This window comes from Rhinoraja longicauda, chromosome 34 (genome assembly GCF_053455715.1).
Source record: "Rhinoraja longicauda isolate Sanriku21f chromosome 34, sRhiLon1.1, whole genome shotgun sequence".
Lineage (NCBI taxonomy): Eukaryota > Metazoa > Chordata > Chondrichthyes > Rajiformes > Arhynchobatidae > Rhinoraja > Rhinoraja longicauda.
In genome coordinates, this window is record NC_135986.1 from 13,250,358 (window position 1) to 13,266,760 (window position 16,403).

The window sequence follows — 16,403 nt, forward strand, 5'->3', positions numbered from 1 at the left end:
CTCTCACCCTTCTATTTTCCAGCGACTACAAAGTCAGACCCATTCTCTCATCATACGTCCTACCATCCCGGGAATTAATCTGGTGATCTTACGCTGCACTCCCCCAATAGCAATAATGTCCTTCCTCAAATTAGAAGAAATAAATTGCACACAATCCTCCAGGTGCGGTCTTACCAGTGCCCTGTACAACTGCAGTAGGGCCTCCTTCCTCCTAAACTGAAATCCTTTCGCAATGAAGGCCAACATTGAAGTCTTTCTTCTCTGCCTGCTGTGCTGTATGCTTACTTTCAATGACTGATGTGCAAGCACACCCAGGTTTCGTTGCACCGCCCCATCTCCTAATCTGACACGATTCAGATAATAATCTGCCTTCTTTTTTTTGCCACCAAAGTAGATAACCTCACATTCATCCACATTATACTGCATCTCATTTGCATTGTCGAGACCAAGTGTAGACTAGGCGACCGTACCGCCGAACACTTGCGCTAGGTTCAACAAGGCATGCTGGGTCTCTCAGCTACAAACAATTTTAACTCGCCTCCCAACCACTCTGCACTTAATTTTCTCACCACCGCATATCGCACGCAAACTGAAACCTAACACAAAAAGCATCCAGAGATTTGGCCTCCACTGCCTTCTGTGGCAGAGAATTCCACAAATTCACAACTCTTTGGGTGAAAAAGTTTATTTTCACCTCAGTTTTAAATGGCCTCCCTTTTATTATTTGACGGTGTCCCTGGTTCAAGACTTCCCCCAACATTGGGAACATTTTTCCTGCATCTAGCTTGTCTAGTCCTTTTATAATTGTATACGTATCTATAAGATCCCCTCTCATCCTTCTAAACTCCAGTGAATACAAGCCTAGTCTTTCCAATCTTTCCTCATATGACAGTCCCTCCATCCCAAGGATGAACCTCGTGAACTTACGCTGCACTGCCTCAATAGCAAGGACGTCCTTCCTCAAATTAGGAGTCCAAAGCTGCACACAATACACCAGATGTGGTCTCACCAATGCCCTATACAACTGCAGAAGGGGGGGGGGCGTGTCCAATGCTTGGCTGAGTAGACATAACATTTCAGCACTCCCGAAAACAAAGCCCTAAACTGCTCAAAAACACGAACTAAAGAAATCAAGTACTTTAAATTAAATCAGAAAGTATACAGAAAGTATACAGAACGTACGGATGCCTTCCAAGAAAGTAAAAGGAGGAGTACAACTGCCACAGAAGCAAGCAAAGGAATCAAGAAAAAAAATCGAAGGTAGGCCCACAGCTCTGATGGAGCAGGGGACTAGATTTGGTGACCCCTCGGCAGGCGGTGAGTCTGGGGAGGGCTCCGGTACGAAGCTGGAGTCTACTACTCCCAGCAAGCGCTCTTTGACTCGGGTCAAAATACGAGAGAGTCGCCGTGAGTTACCAAAAAGGCCCACTGTTTGCCGAGAGACTGCTGATGTTGTGTCTGGAGTTTCAGACACGAGTGACGATGAGGTAACGGGAGACTCCATTAGCAGTGGAAGTGGAAATGGGGAAGAAGAAGAAAAGCAAGAAGATACAGAGACTAATATGAACACGATGCTTCAAGAAATTATTAACAGGCTTAAGAAAATTGAAGGAGATAACAAATTAAATGAGGAGAGATAACAAGAAATTTCATAAGACTTTGAAAAAAATGGAGGAGAAATTTCAAACAGTGACAAATAAAGTGGATAATATACAAATGGAAAATGAAATGTTAAAATCTAGAGTGGAAAAAAATGAAGACAGTATTACTACTGCAGCAATTGAAAGCAAAAAGACGGTGGAGAAGTTGGATGCCTTGGAAAACTATAGCAGGAGAAATAATGTTAAAATTGTTGGTTTGCCAGAGGGAGTGGAGGGGGAAGACCCAATTAACTTTTTTCAAGATTGGATAGTGACCACTCTAGGAATAGATAAACAAGGACGGATGCAAATAGAAAGAGCACATAGGGCTCCAAGACTGAAACCCTCGGCTAATCAAAAGCCAAGATCTGTGTTGATTAAATTTTTAAGATACCAAGATCGAGAATTGGTTTTCAAAACAGTTGGGAATAATATAAGAGAGGGAAAACCAATAGAACATGAAGGCACTAAAATAATCTTTTACCCAGGCATCAGTAATGCCTTGTTGAGCAGAAAAAAAGAATTCAATAAGGCAAAAAATATTCTATGGAAGAAAGGCTATAAGTTTATTTTACCGCATTGGGCTACTTTGAAGATTATGATCAACACTGGAGAAAATAATTTTTTTAAAGACTTTGTCAAAGCAGAAGAGTATGCGGAAGAATTGCCATCGAGATATGCTTAAGAAGATTCATGAATGAATGATTATTAATAAGATCTGTATACTATAGAGGGGATTAACTGTATTAAGGATTGTTAATTTTTAGAAGTACTTGATATATCGGGGGGGTTGGAGAATGTGGATGCTCCACCATAATCATGGGCACAAGTGTGGTGCGGACCACACCTCGTATAATAGAGGGGGGTAATGTTGCTAATCTATTTATTAACAACATTAGAGGGAGGGTCTATTTCTCTATCTTTCTTATTTCTGTTCTGTTTTTATACATGGACTATGGAGGAGAGCACACTGAAATACGGCACAAGGTAAATACCGGAAGAGGTATCAAGGTAAGGAAAAAGGAAAAAAAAAAAAGGGGAAAAAAAAGAAAAAAAAAAGGAATGAATGGATAACACATTAAATTTTTTAAGCTATAATGTGAATGGGTTAAATGGTCCGATAAAAAGGAAGAGAATTTTAACACAGATGAAAAAATTGGAAGTAGATATAGCTTTCTTGCAAGAAACACATCTAACGGAAAAAGAGCATCAAAAGTTAAAGAGAGATTGGGTAGGAAGTATGGTAGCATCTTCTTTTAACTCAAAAGCAAGAGGGTTTGCTTTTGGATACCTAAATAGGATACTATTTAAGAAATCGCTACCAATTAAGATACAAAATATTGTAAGTGACCCAGTAGGTAGATTTGTAATGGTACATTGTCAAATTTTCTCAGAATTGTGGACCTTAATGAATATATATGCACCAAATATAGATGATGAGAAGTTTGTGCAGGGTACCTTTTTAAATCTGGCGGAAGCACATGAAAATATATTGATATGGGGGAGATTTCAATTTTTGTTTAGATCCACTAATGGATAGATCATCAAGGACAACGACAAGGACAAGAGCAGCGAAGACAACCTTGAATTTAATGGAAAATTTAAATTTAATAGATGTTTGGAGGAAAAGCCATCCCAAGGAAAGAGACTACTCCTTTTATTCCAATAGACATGATACATATTCTAGAATAGATCTATTTTTGATTTCAGCTCAATTAAGGGGTAGAATAACACAAATAGATTACAAGGCTAGATTGTTATCGGATCACTCACCATTATTAATGAAAATTACGATGCCAGATAAAGAACAGTCAGTGTATAGATGGAGACTCAACTCTTTACTATTGAAAAGGCAAGACTTTTGTGATTTTATTCGAGGACAAATTGAATTATATTTGGAAACAAATTTAAATTCAGTTGATGATAAATTTATTGTATGGGATGCAATGAAGGCTTATTTGAGAGGCCAAATTATAAGCTACTCATCTAAGATAAAGAAAGACTATAGGAAGGAATCTGAAAGATTAGAAAAAGAAATCACCGTATTAGAAAAAGACTTACAGAAAACTTCTTCAGATATGAAAAAAATACAACTTGCAAATATAAAATTTCAATACAATACTTTACATACTTACAGAACAGAAAAACTAATATTACGAACTAACCAAAGATATTATGAATTAGGAGAAAGAGCGCACAAGGTATTGGCATGGCAAATGAAAGAAGAACAAATATCAAAAACAATAAATTCAATTAGAACAGATCAAAACACTATTACTTATAAACCTAGAGAAATCAATGAGGTATTTAAGCAATTCTACACTAATCTGTACCATTCTGATTCTGAAAAGGATGAAATTAAGATAAATAATTTTTTATTCAAGATACAATTACCAACAATCTCTAATGAGGAGCAGATGGGACTAAATGTCTCCTTTACTTTGAGAGAAGTGGAGGAAGTATTATATTCTTTACCAAGTAATAAATCTCCAGGGGAAGATGATTTCCCGCCTGAGTTCTATAAAAAATTTAAAGATTTGTTGTTACCAGTATTTATGGAAGTGATACATCAAGCGGAAAAAACTTCTACATTGCCAGAATCCTTCTCACTGGCAATTATAACCGTAATTCAAAAAAAAGGGAAAGACCCTTTAAATGCATCTTCTTATAGACCAATATCATTGTTGAATGCAGATTATAAAATAGTTGCTAATCTTTTGGCAAGGATATTGGCAGAATATTTACCGAAGCTGGTTAAAGAGGACCAAACTGGATTTGTCAAAAAAAGGAAAATATCTTATAATGTAGCAAGATTTATAAGTATTTTACATTTAGCACAGAAAAGAAAGGGATTGAGCGTAGCAGTTGCTTTAGATGCTGAAAAGGCGTTTGACAGGTTAGAATGGGATTTTTTATTTAAAGTATTAGAGAAGTATGGATTGGGAAATGGTTTCATTAACTGGGTAAAAGCTCTTTATAAACAACCTAAAGCCAACGTGGTGACAAATGGCCAATCTTCTCAGTCATTTAATTTGGAAAGATCTAGTAGACAGGTATGTCCCTTGTCACCGGCTATATTTGTATTGGCCATTGAACCTCTGGCAGAGCTAATAAGATCAGATTTAGACATTGAAGGATTTAAAGTTAATCAGGAAAATCACAAAATTACTTTATTTGCAGATGATGTTTTAATTTGTCTTACTAGACCATTGGAATTCTTAAGAAAATTATATTTCAGACTGGAAGAATATGGGAAAGTATCAGGATATAAAATTAATAAAGATAAAACTGAAATAATGCCTCTTTCTGAAGGTAATCATGATCAATGTAAAAGAAAAAGTCAGTTTAAATGGCAAAAAGAAGGCATGAAGTACCTAGGGGTTAAAGTAGATAATAAGTTAAATAATCTGTATAAACTAAATTATAAACCACTAATTAAAAACATTGAGGAGGACTTGAAGAAATGGATGAATCTTCCAATTACATTGCTAGGGAGAGTGAACTGTATTAAGATGAATATTTTTCCGAGATTACAGTATTTATTCCAAACACTGCCTATACCTTTACCAAATATTTTTTTTCAAGAATTGAATAAAATTGTGAGAATTTTTCTTTGGAAACGTAAAATGCCAAGAGTGTCTATGGAAAAATTAACATGGGAATTTGAATTAGGTGAACTGCAATTACCAAATTTTAAAAATTACTATCTGGCAGCACAAATGAGTTTTATTTCATCCTTTTATCAAGAGGGTGGAAAAACAGCATGGGTTAAAATTGAAATGGATAAAATAAAAGAACTATGCCCAGAAGAATTTATCTATAAATGGGAAGCGAAGCTATTAGTTAAGGATCAAGAGTCACCTTTGCTAAAACATTTAATTGATATATTGTTGAAAACAGTTAAAGCTAATGATAAAAGATTTTTTCTAATAGCTAAAACTCCATTAGTAAAAAATAGATTACTGCCGTTTGCTTGGAATAATCAAATATTACAAGTCTGGGAACAGAAGGGTATTAAACATATAGGAGATTGCTATGAAGGAAATAATTTTTTGACATTTTCTCAATTGAGAAACAAATATCAAATTCCAGGGAATAGTATTTTTTTCTATTATCAATTACAATCTTTTTTAAGGGAAATGTTAGGTAATTCAATGTTTTTATTTCAAATTAAAGGAATTGAATCCCTAATTCAGGGCAAGGGAACTAAAAAAATTACATCTTCAATGTATAAATTGTTACAAAAATCTAGTCCAAAGACAGGAATTCAAAAATCAAGACAAAGATGGGAAACAGATCTGAATATTAGCATTGATGAACCAAGTTGGGAAAGATTATGTTTAGAAAGTATGAAAAATACTATTAACGTGAGATATAGTTTAGTACAATACAATTTTTTACATCAACTATATTTAACTCCGAAAAAATTAAACAATTTAAATCCAAATTTACCTGAAATTTGTTTTAGATGCAACCAGGATGTGGGTACTTTTTTACACTCCACATGGGCATGTCCGAAAGTAACTCCTTTTTGGAAAGACCTAAAAAACTTTTTGGAACAATTGATGAATAAGACCATACCATTGGATTCAAGGTTGTTTTTATTGGGAGATACTAAAGGAATATTACCAAGATTAATTTTAGATAAATGTCATGAAAGATTTCTCAAAATAGCAATAGCAATAGCAAAAAAATGTGTGGCGGTCACTTGGAAAGATCACAATGAAATAAGAATTGCAAGATGATATGCAGAAATGCGTAGTTGTATCCCATTAGAAAAAGCTACTTATAATCTGAGAAATAAATATGATTTCTTTTTGAAACTTTGGAACCCATTCACTTTAAAACTAGGATTAAGAATTGGAAATGTTTAATTTCAGGATTGTTTTGATACCCCTAAAAAGAATTTAATAAGAAATTAGCCGGAAATGTTTCCTTCTTGTCTCCAGGTTTTCTTCTTTCTTTCTTTCTATCCTTTTTTTTCTTCGTCTTCTTTTTAAAAAAAAAATATTTTTATCTTTCCTCTTCTCCTTTTTCCTCTTTTTTCTAACTGTGGGGTGGGGGGGGGGGAGGGGGGTTGTGGGTGGGGAGATAATACAGAACAATGCAAGTATAATCGAATTTAAAATGTATAATCGAATTTATAATGTAGGTACAATCGCGTACTATGAGTTCATACATGTATTTGTTTTGTTAAAATTTAAATAAAATTAATAAAAAATAAAAATAAACAACTGCAGAAGGACTTCCTTGTTCCTGTACTCAAATCCTCTCGTTATGAAGGCTAACATGCCATTAGCTTTCTTCACTGCCTGCTGTACCTGCACGCTTAATTTCAGTAACTGGTGTACAAGTCACCAAGGTCTCGTTGCACTTGCCTTTTCCCTAATCTGACGTCCTTCCTCAAATTAGGAGACCAAAACTGCACACATTACTCCAGATGTGGTCTTACCAGGGCCCTATACATGGATGAGCTGGGTCGAGAATACTGCTTCGGTACTGCAAACACGATGCCTCTCGCAACAGAAGTAGAAATACGGAGTTTTAAGAGAAAATGTTAGAAACAGTTTGTGTTTCTTTATCAAACGAGAGACAGCTAATGGTAGAATCTTCAGAAATGAACTAAGTGTTGGAGGAATGCAACAGATGAGGCAGCATCTGTGGAAAGAAATTATGAACAACCTTTCAGAATGAAGAAGGATCAGGATGCAAAACCTTGTGTATCACCTAGAGAGACAGGGCACGTACGTGAGGATGCTATTCATAGACTATAGCTCCGCCTTCAACACGGTCATCCCCACCAAGCTCATCACCAAACTCCACCAGCTAGGCCTTAGCTCGTCATTATGTGACTGGATCCTGGACTTCCTGCTGGAACGACCGCAGGCAGTGAGAATGGGCCCGCACCTGTCCTCCACTATCACCCTGAGTACCGGCACACCACAGGGCTGTGTTCTGAGCCCCATGCTCTACTCCCTCTTCACACACGACTGTGTTCCTGCATTCGACACCAACACCATTGTCAAGTTTGCAGATGACACAACGGTGATCGGGCTGATCACCAACGGGGATGAAACAAACTATAGAGCGGAGGTGCAGAACCTGGCGGACTGGTGCTCGGATAACAACCTGTCCCTAAATACCACCAAGACCAAGGAGCTGATCATCAACTTCCGTAGGTCACATAACGGGGAATATGCCCCGATCTCTATCAATGGGGTCAGTGTGGAGAGAGTGTCCAGCTTCAAGTTTCTGGGCACTCACATTTCGGAGGACCTAACATGGTCCAATAACACTGCTGCGCTGGTCAAGAAGGCACAACAAAGACTGTTCTACTTAAGAACACTGAAAAAGTCTGGTCTACCCCAACAGCTGCTGAAGACCTTCTACCGCTGCACCATAGAGAGCATCCTAACGCATGGAATCCCTGTGTGGTACCTCAGCTGCACGGAGGCAGAAAGGAAAGCTCTACAGCGGGTAGTCCATAGAGCTCAGAGGGCCATCGGAACACAGCTACCAGACTTGGAGGGCATCTACAACACACGATGCCTCAGAAAAGCCACCAGCATCCACAAAGACTCTTCACACCCCTGCAACAGTCTGTTCGAACTCCTTCCATCGGGCAGACGATACAAGGCCTTCTATGCCCGCACCTCCAGACTCAGGAACAGCTTCATCCCCAGGGCCATAGCTGCTATGAACCGGTCCTGCTGAGCCGGATGGCCACAACGCATAGATCAACTTGCACTTTACCCTGTCCAAAACTGTTACAACTGTTCGTTTCGTTGGGTTGCTGCTGTCTAAATTACCTAAATTAGTGCATCGTATGGGAGGCGCATTCCCAATCTCGTTGTACCCCTGGGTACAATGACAATAAAGATATATTGTATTGTATTGTATTGTATTAAAAGTAACGTCAGAAAATTTGCGGATGTCACAAACTTGGGTGGCAGTGTGAACTGTGCGAAGGATGCTATGAGCATGCAGGGTGACTTGGACAGGTTGTCTGAGTGGACAGATGCAGTTTAATGTGGATAAATGTGAGGTTGTCCACTTGGGTGGTAAAAACTGGAAGGCAGATTATTATCTGAATGGTGTCAAGTTAGGAAATGGGGAAGTACAAGGAGGTCTGGCACAGCAGGCAGTGAAAAAAGCTATTGGCATGTTGGCCTTCATGACATGAGGAGTTGAGTATAGGAGCAAAAAGGTCCTTCTGCAGTTGTACAGGGCCCTCATGAGACCGCACCTGGAGTACTGTGTGCAGTTTTGGTCTCTAAATTTGAGGAAGGATATTCTTGCTATTGAGGGCGTGCAGCGTAAGTTCCCTAGGTTGATTCCTGGAATGGCGGGACTGTTGTATGTTGAAAGACTGGAGCGACAGCTTGCATACGCTGGAATTTAGAAGGATTAGAGGGGATCTTATTGAAACACATAAGATTATCAAGGGATTGAACACGTTAGAGGCAGGAACCATGGTCCCAATGTTGGGGGAGTCCAGAACCAGGGACCACAGTTTAAGAATAAGGGGTAGGCCATTTAGAACGGAGATGAGAAAAAACTTTTTCAGTCAGAGAGTTGTAAATCTGTGGAATTCTCTGCTTCAGAAGGCAGTGGAGGCCAATTCTCTGGATGCTTTCAAGAGAGAGGTAGATGCAGCTCTTAAAGACAGCTGAGTCTGTGGGTATGGGGGGAAGGCATTAACGGGGTACTGATTGACGGTGCTGAATGTAGGGCCGAATGGCCTACTCCTGCACCTATTATCTATTGTCTATTATTCCCTCCGCATATGCTGCCTGGTAAGCTGAGTTCCTTCAGCACTTTGTGTTTCTGTAAAGTGAAGCCGGCTTAACTGTTCATGCTGAAAATTATTTGGCACATGTTGCCCAACTGACGACTGTTTCCAGCATTTTCATATTTCACTCCGTATTTCTATTTCAGCTGCGAGAGGCAGAGAGTTTGCAGCACCGAAGCAGTATTCTCGTCCATGCCGACTGCTCTAACTTCAAGAAGCCCTTGTTTTCCCTCTCGCCATCCTCTCCCCTTCTCAGCTCTCCCAACATTCTTACTGTCTCAGACTACATTCTATCTTTGTACCGCCCACTCCCCTGACATCAGTCTGAAGAAAAGTCTCGACCCAAAACGTCGCCCATTCCTTCTCTCTAAAGATGCTGCCTGTCACGCAGAGTTAATCCAGCATTTGTCTCTTCCCTAGAATTAACCTGGTGAATTTACGCTGCACTCCCTCAGTGCTGCACTCCCTCAGAACCAACACTGCCCTTTATTATCATAATCATAATCATAATCATAATCATAATCATAATCATAATCATAATCATAATCATAATCATAATCATAATCATAATCATAATCATAATCATAATCATAATCATAATCATAATCATAATCATAATCATAATCATAATAGTGATTTATTAGCCAAGTATATTTTGCAACATATGATGAATTTGATTTGCCATACTGTCATACCAATAAAGTGCAACAAAACTCCCACATAATTTTTTAACATGCACATCCACCACAGCGACTCCCCCGCATTCCTCACTGTGATTGAAGGCAAAAAGAAGTTCAATCTACTTCCCATATTTGTTCTCCCGCGGTCGGGGCACTCGAACATTCCGTTGCCGGGGCCATCTTGGCTCCCGCAGCCGGTGGTCGAGCCCTCCGCGTCGGGGCGATCAGGCACCCGCATCGGGGAGACATCAGCTCCCCCGCGACGGGCGATCAGACCCGGGGACGGGGCTGGTCGAACCTCGTGTGGCTTGGAGATTCCTGACATCAGTCTCTACCCGAGACTGCGAGCCCCTCGTTGTTGAAATCCGCAGGCCGTGGTTGGCGCGTCGATCCCACGCAAGGTATCACAGGCTCCGATAGTAAGTCCACGGCCCCGCGGTTGGGCTCAAAGTCAGTCCCGAGCAAGGCCGCCAGCTCCATGATGTTAGGCCACAGAGCGACCAGAGATACGATCCGGAAAACAATCGCATCTCCGGCAAGGTAAGAAATAGAAAAAAGTTTCCCCCGACCCCCCCCCCCCCTTCTCCCCTCTCTCACATCCCAAATAAAACATACCAGGGAACATTAACACATACTTTTAAAACACACTAAAAATAACAAAAAAGACGAAAAGGCACAAACTGTTCTGGAGGCTGCCATCGCTGACGGCGCCACCCGTTCAACTCTCCGGATGCCACCCTCTGTGCAGGCGATTTTTGTTTTAAAAGAGTGCAGAGAATCAGGAAATAAGCTGTGATCAATGCAACCACTTTTATATATCGGTACAGTTCCTCGGCAATTGTTTTCCAGAGACATTTGTAAGTGAGCTGAAGAGCGGGACAAGCTTCGAGCCGATCGCGTCATGATTTCTAAACACGTCTGCAGCACGCTGAACCATTAGGGCACCAGATATTTAAGAACATCACGCGCGGGATAAAACAGCTGAATTTGCATATTCCTCCTTCGCCTTTGCATTTGGGCGCTGGTGAAGAAGAAAAAAACACCTTTTCAAATACTCAAGAAAATTAAGCAAATATGAAACATTATTCTGTGGTTTGGGCTAAATATACCGAGTGCCGAATTCTTGCACTTATGAACATATTTTCTGATGCGCATTAGTGAGATGGGCTGGGTAAAGCCAATATCTGAAATTGTAACGCGTTTGCTGTTCATGCCGTTCCTTCTCCATGACACCAATGCTTGTCGTGTACCGGATTAACAATGGGCACGGACAGAGTATTGGCTAATCAAGAGAGACGATTGTATTATTTGATGTTGTGGGAACATTACTGGAAATGCACACAGGGGTAACTGCTGAGGCTCCAAATACTGGCAATGTGTATCAATGACGGTCAGGCAGTGAAAATGCTATCACTCTCGCCAACGATGTAAATATTGGTGGACATTCCGTAACCGTTAGAAATTGTGCCTCGGAGCGCCAGAGACCCGAGTTTGATCCTCACATCAGTCTGAAGAAGGGTCTCGACCCGAAAAGTCACCCATTCCTTCTCTCCTGAGATGCTGCCTGACCTGTTGAGTTACTCCAGCATTTTGTGAATAAATACCTTCGATTTGTACCAGCATCTGCAGTTATTTTCTTACACTCACATCGGGTGCACTCAGTTCAGATTTTGCAGGATTCCCCTTTGACCGCGCGGGTTTCCACCGGATGCCCCGGTTTCCACCCGCTTCTCAAAGACGTGCGGCTTTGTAGATTAATTGGGTGTCCCGAAGACTGCGTAAACTTTTAGCGAACCCCCCTGTTCACTGCAGGAGAATGGTAAATGAGGAACCGGACTGTTGTCGACAATAGAGTCCATTTAACATTATCAACTAGATGTAGATATTTGTCGAAAGTGGGGATTATTAGCAGAACACTAAGACCAGTCAGTTCGATGCACGACTGTACTGGAACATCCTTGGATTGTCTCTGGGACTCAGTACACACTCGAAATTCGGAATTAATCTACTGGGTTTGGATTTGACCATTATCGAACAATATCTGCACCCTTCCTTACAATCCTACCTCGCACAACTCAAGCATTGAAATTAATGACCTGAGCAGGCTAACGTCAATGTTCTGCTCAAGCTGCCATCGGTGGTTTTGAAAAATAAACACGCTCCCCTATGTGTTGACTCACAGCGACGACTGTCGTTTAATGCTCCTGCAATCAGTAGAGTCAACAGTAGTATTCCAAAAACAATTAAAAATGCATTTCTCATCTTCTTCGTTTTCCCTTGTCGGAGTCACTGTGACGGCGGAGAAGATGGTAAATCCGACCGCACTGTACTTATATTGAGCGTGATTGAGCCGTGAGTTGGCGACTATGGTTTGGTGCCGGGGGGGAGGGGGGGGGGGGGGGACGGACGACCTCGTGATTGATTTGATCCTGGAGGCGGCCGTCAGTCTGAACATTGTGGGCAAGCATTACCTGGCGAGCCAACTGATTTAACAATAATTGTCTACGTTTGGGCTCCATGTCTGGATTGTAGGATCAAGCTGACGCCACGACATGAGTGCACGCGTGTCAAACCTTCTACTTCCCCACGACATTCGTATGCACTGCATTTGGGACTCTGACGTCATATATTTAACACACATATTAGAGTACTTTACCAATCACACTGGGGTTTAATAACACGATTTATTTCGCACTGCACCGAATTTACGAAGGGTCACGTCCAGCTTTGTCCTTTTTAGTGCAGCTTCACTTGTCGTTTCTTTACCCACGTTTCTTTACCCACTTATCCGAAGTTACGTTGGATCGGCAGTGTGATTACATTTAAACGATACAGTCATCGGTAGCGACTATAAACAACACTGAAGCAAGTACTTTGGCTCATCATGTTCAAATCGACGATAAAGTATTAAACTGTTTTCATGCTAATTAGAAACGCTTGGTCAATAGTTGTCCATATTTTGGCGATCCCAGTGCTCGTGCGTTTAACGTCTATGTCTCAGGCCCCTCTCGATCATGGCTGACCATGGGTGACGCATCCTGGTTGATGGCTGCTTGCTCCAAACCTCAGCTGGAGCAGCGTCGATGTATGGTCGGATGCAAGCCTGGGCGATCTCATATGAAGGACAGGCTGTTGCCCATGCATCACGTCCCCCCTCTCCACGTCGCTGATCCATCCAAAGGAACAGCAGAGCCGTTACAGTTTGGCACCAGCGCCGTCGCAGGCGCTGCCAGAACGAGGTTGAAAACAACGATGGAGCCTTAGGGACTCCAACTCCGAATTTTTTTTGCGGTTTACTCCTGGAGCCTTTTCCATGACTGAACATGGCCACAAGGCAGTAGAGGTTTGTCAGAGTTTTCCCTCTCCCAGATGGAATGCCTTCCCAGGCTGACCTCTGCCCGAGACTCGTGGGGGCGGGAGTGTCTACCTTCCCGTCTAAAGCACCTGCTCATTGTAGCCTTCATCCGCCTTCCCAGCCGTTGTGACGGTCCACTAAAGTCAGCCATCACCCTCCGCCTGTTTCATCGTTCAGGTCGTGGTTGCATTGCTCTTTGTCAGGGACCTCCCCCTCGACCTTACCGCCATGGGTCAAGTCAAGTCAAGTCAATTTTATTTGTATAGCACATTTAAAAACAACCCACGTTGACCAAAGTGCTGTACATTTGATTAGGTTCCAATAGAAAAAAAAATGAAAACATACAGTAGCACGCAAACAGTTCACAGCGCCTCCTCAATGAGCCTCAAACGCTAGGGAGTAGAAATATGTTTTGAGCCTGGACTTAAAGGAGTCGATGGAGGGGGCAGTTCTGATCGGGAGAGGGATGCTGTTCCACAGTCTAGGAGCTGCAACCGCAAAAGCGCGGTCACCCCTGAGTTTAAGCCTAGACCGTGGGATAGTGAATAGCCCCAAGTCGGCCGATCTGAGGGACCTGGAGTTAGAGAGGGGGGTTAGAAGATTTTTGATGTAGGGGGGGGGAGTGTCCATTTAGGGCTTTATACGTGAATAGGAGGAGCTTGAAGTTGATTCTGTACCGTACAGGGAGCCAGTGGAGAGAGGCCAGAATCGGGGTGATGTGGTCCCTTTTACGGGTACCCGTCAGGAGTCTCGCTGCGGCGTTTTGGACCAGTTGCAGGCGGGACAGGGAAGATTGGCTGATCCCAGTGTATAGGGAGTTGCAGTAGTCTAGGCGGGAGGAAATGAAAGCGTGAATGATTTTTTCTGTGTCGTCGAATTTGAGGAAAGGTTTGATTTTAGCTATGGTTCGAAGTTGGAAGAAGCTGGCTTTTACCACAGCGTTGACTTGCTTATCAAATTTTAATGCAGAGTCAAATATCATGCCGAGGTTTTTGACATGCGGTTTGACTAGGCAGGATAGGCTTCCAAGACTGCCTGTTATCAATTTGATGGAGTCGGGGGGGCCGAATAGGATGACCTCAGACTTGCTCTCATTTAATTGGAGGAAGTTCTGTGCCATCCAACATTTTATGTCCTCAAGGCAGTGTGAGAGGCTGTTTAAATTTGACTGGTTGTTGGGTTTCAGGGGGAGGTAAAGCTGAGTGTCATCGGCATAGCAGTGGAAAGAAATGCCGTGCCTTTGAATGATTTGGCCAAGGGGGAGCATGTATAGAGAAAAGAGAATGGGGCCTAGGATTGAGCCTTGTGGAACTCCGCAGGAGAGGCTAGCTGGAGCAGAGGAATAACTGCCTATGTTGATGGCGAAACTCCTATCTTTGAGGTACGAAGCGAACCAGCTCAGGGAAGTGCCATCAATGCCAACCGCGTACCGGAGACGGTCAATAAGGATGGTGTGGTCCACTGTATCGAATGCTGCGCTGAGGTCGAGAAGGAGCAGGATTGCACAGTCGCCGGTGTCGATGGCGAGAAGCAGGTCGTTGTGTACCTTCAACAAGGCAGACTCTGTGCTGTGGTGGGCTCTGAAACCTGACTGGAAACTTTCCAGGATGGTGTTTTGGTGCAGGTAGGGCACTAATTGGTTAAGGATTGCCTTTTCAAGGACTTTTGACAGGAATGGCAGTTTGGAAATGGGTCTGTAGTTGCTAGGCAAGGTGGGGTCTAGGTTAGGTTTTTTCAGTAGGGGCTGGACCACCGCGTGCTTGAAACTGGTTGGAACAGTGCCAGTGGCCAGAGAACTGTTGATAATAGAGAGGATGCTGAGACCAGCTATTGCAATGACATCCTTCAGAAGGGCAGTGGGGGCAGGATCAAGGGGGCAGGTTGCAGGTTTCATAGCGGAGATAAGCTTTGCAAGGGAGGATAGAGTGACGGGTTGGAAGCAGTCCAATTTAGATGAACAGACTAGTGAGACAGCTAGGTCACGGGTGGGAGGGGAAATGTTCATTCTAATATTCTCAACTTTGTTGGTGAAAAATTTAGCGAATTCTTCGCACTTAGCAGGGGACCCAACTAAGCTGGTACTGGGGGCGGGACATATGACAGAGGTAATTGTTCTAAATAGGACCTTGGAGTTATGAGAGTTTTTGGAAATAAGGTCGGAGAAGTATTATGCTCTAGCAGACTTTACTGCTTCCTGGTATTTGAGAAGATTGTTTCTCAGAATTTCGAAGGAAATTTGAAGCTTGTCACATTTCCATCTCCTTTCTGATTTTCTGCACTCCCTTCTTAGGGCTTTGGTGGGTGACTCTACCAGGAGCATAGTTCCAGACGGCTCGCTGTCAGGAGCTCAGGACCACACAAGCTTCTCCAACACGGCAAAGTGATAATCACGAAGAAGTGCTCGTGTAGATACTTTTCATATTTATTTTCATATCATCATATCATATCATATATATACAGCCGGAAACAGGCCTTTTCGGCCCACCAAGTCCGTGCCGCCCAGCGATCCCCGTACATTAACACTATCCTACACCCACGAGGGACAATTTTTACATTTACCCAGCCAATTAACCTACATACCTGTACGTCTTTGGAGTGTGGGAGGAAACCGAAGATCTCGGAGAAAACCCACGCAGGTCACGGGGAGAACGTACAAACTCCTTACAGTGCAGCACCCGTAGTCAGGATCGAACCTGAGTCTCCGGCGCTGCATTCGCTGTAAAGCAGCAACTCTACCGCTGCGCTACCGTGCCGCCAAATTTCAGATACAGCGCGGAAACAGGCCTTTTCGGCCCACCAAGTCCGCGCCGCCCAGCGATTCCCGCACACCAACACTATCTTACACACACTAGGGACAATTTTTTACATTTACCCAGTCACTTTCTAAATGTTGTGCGAATTTCTGCCTCCACCACTCAATACGACGCCCCACTGAC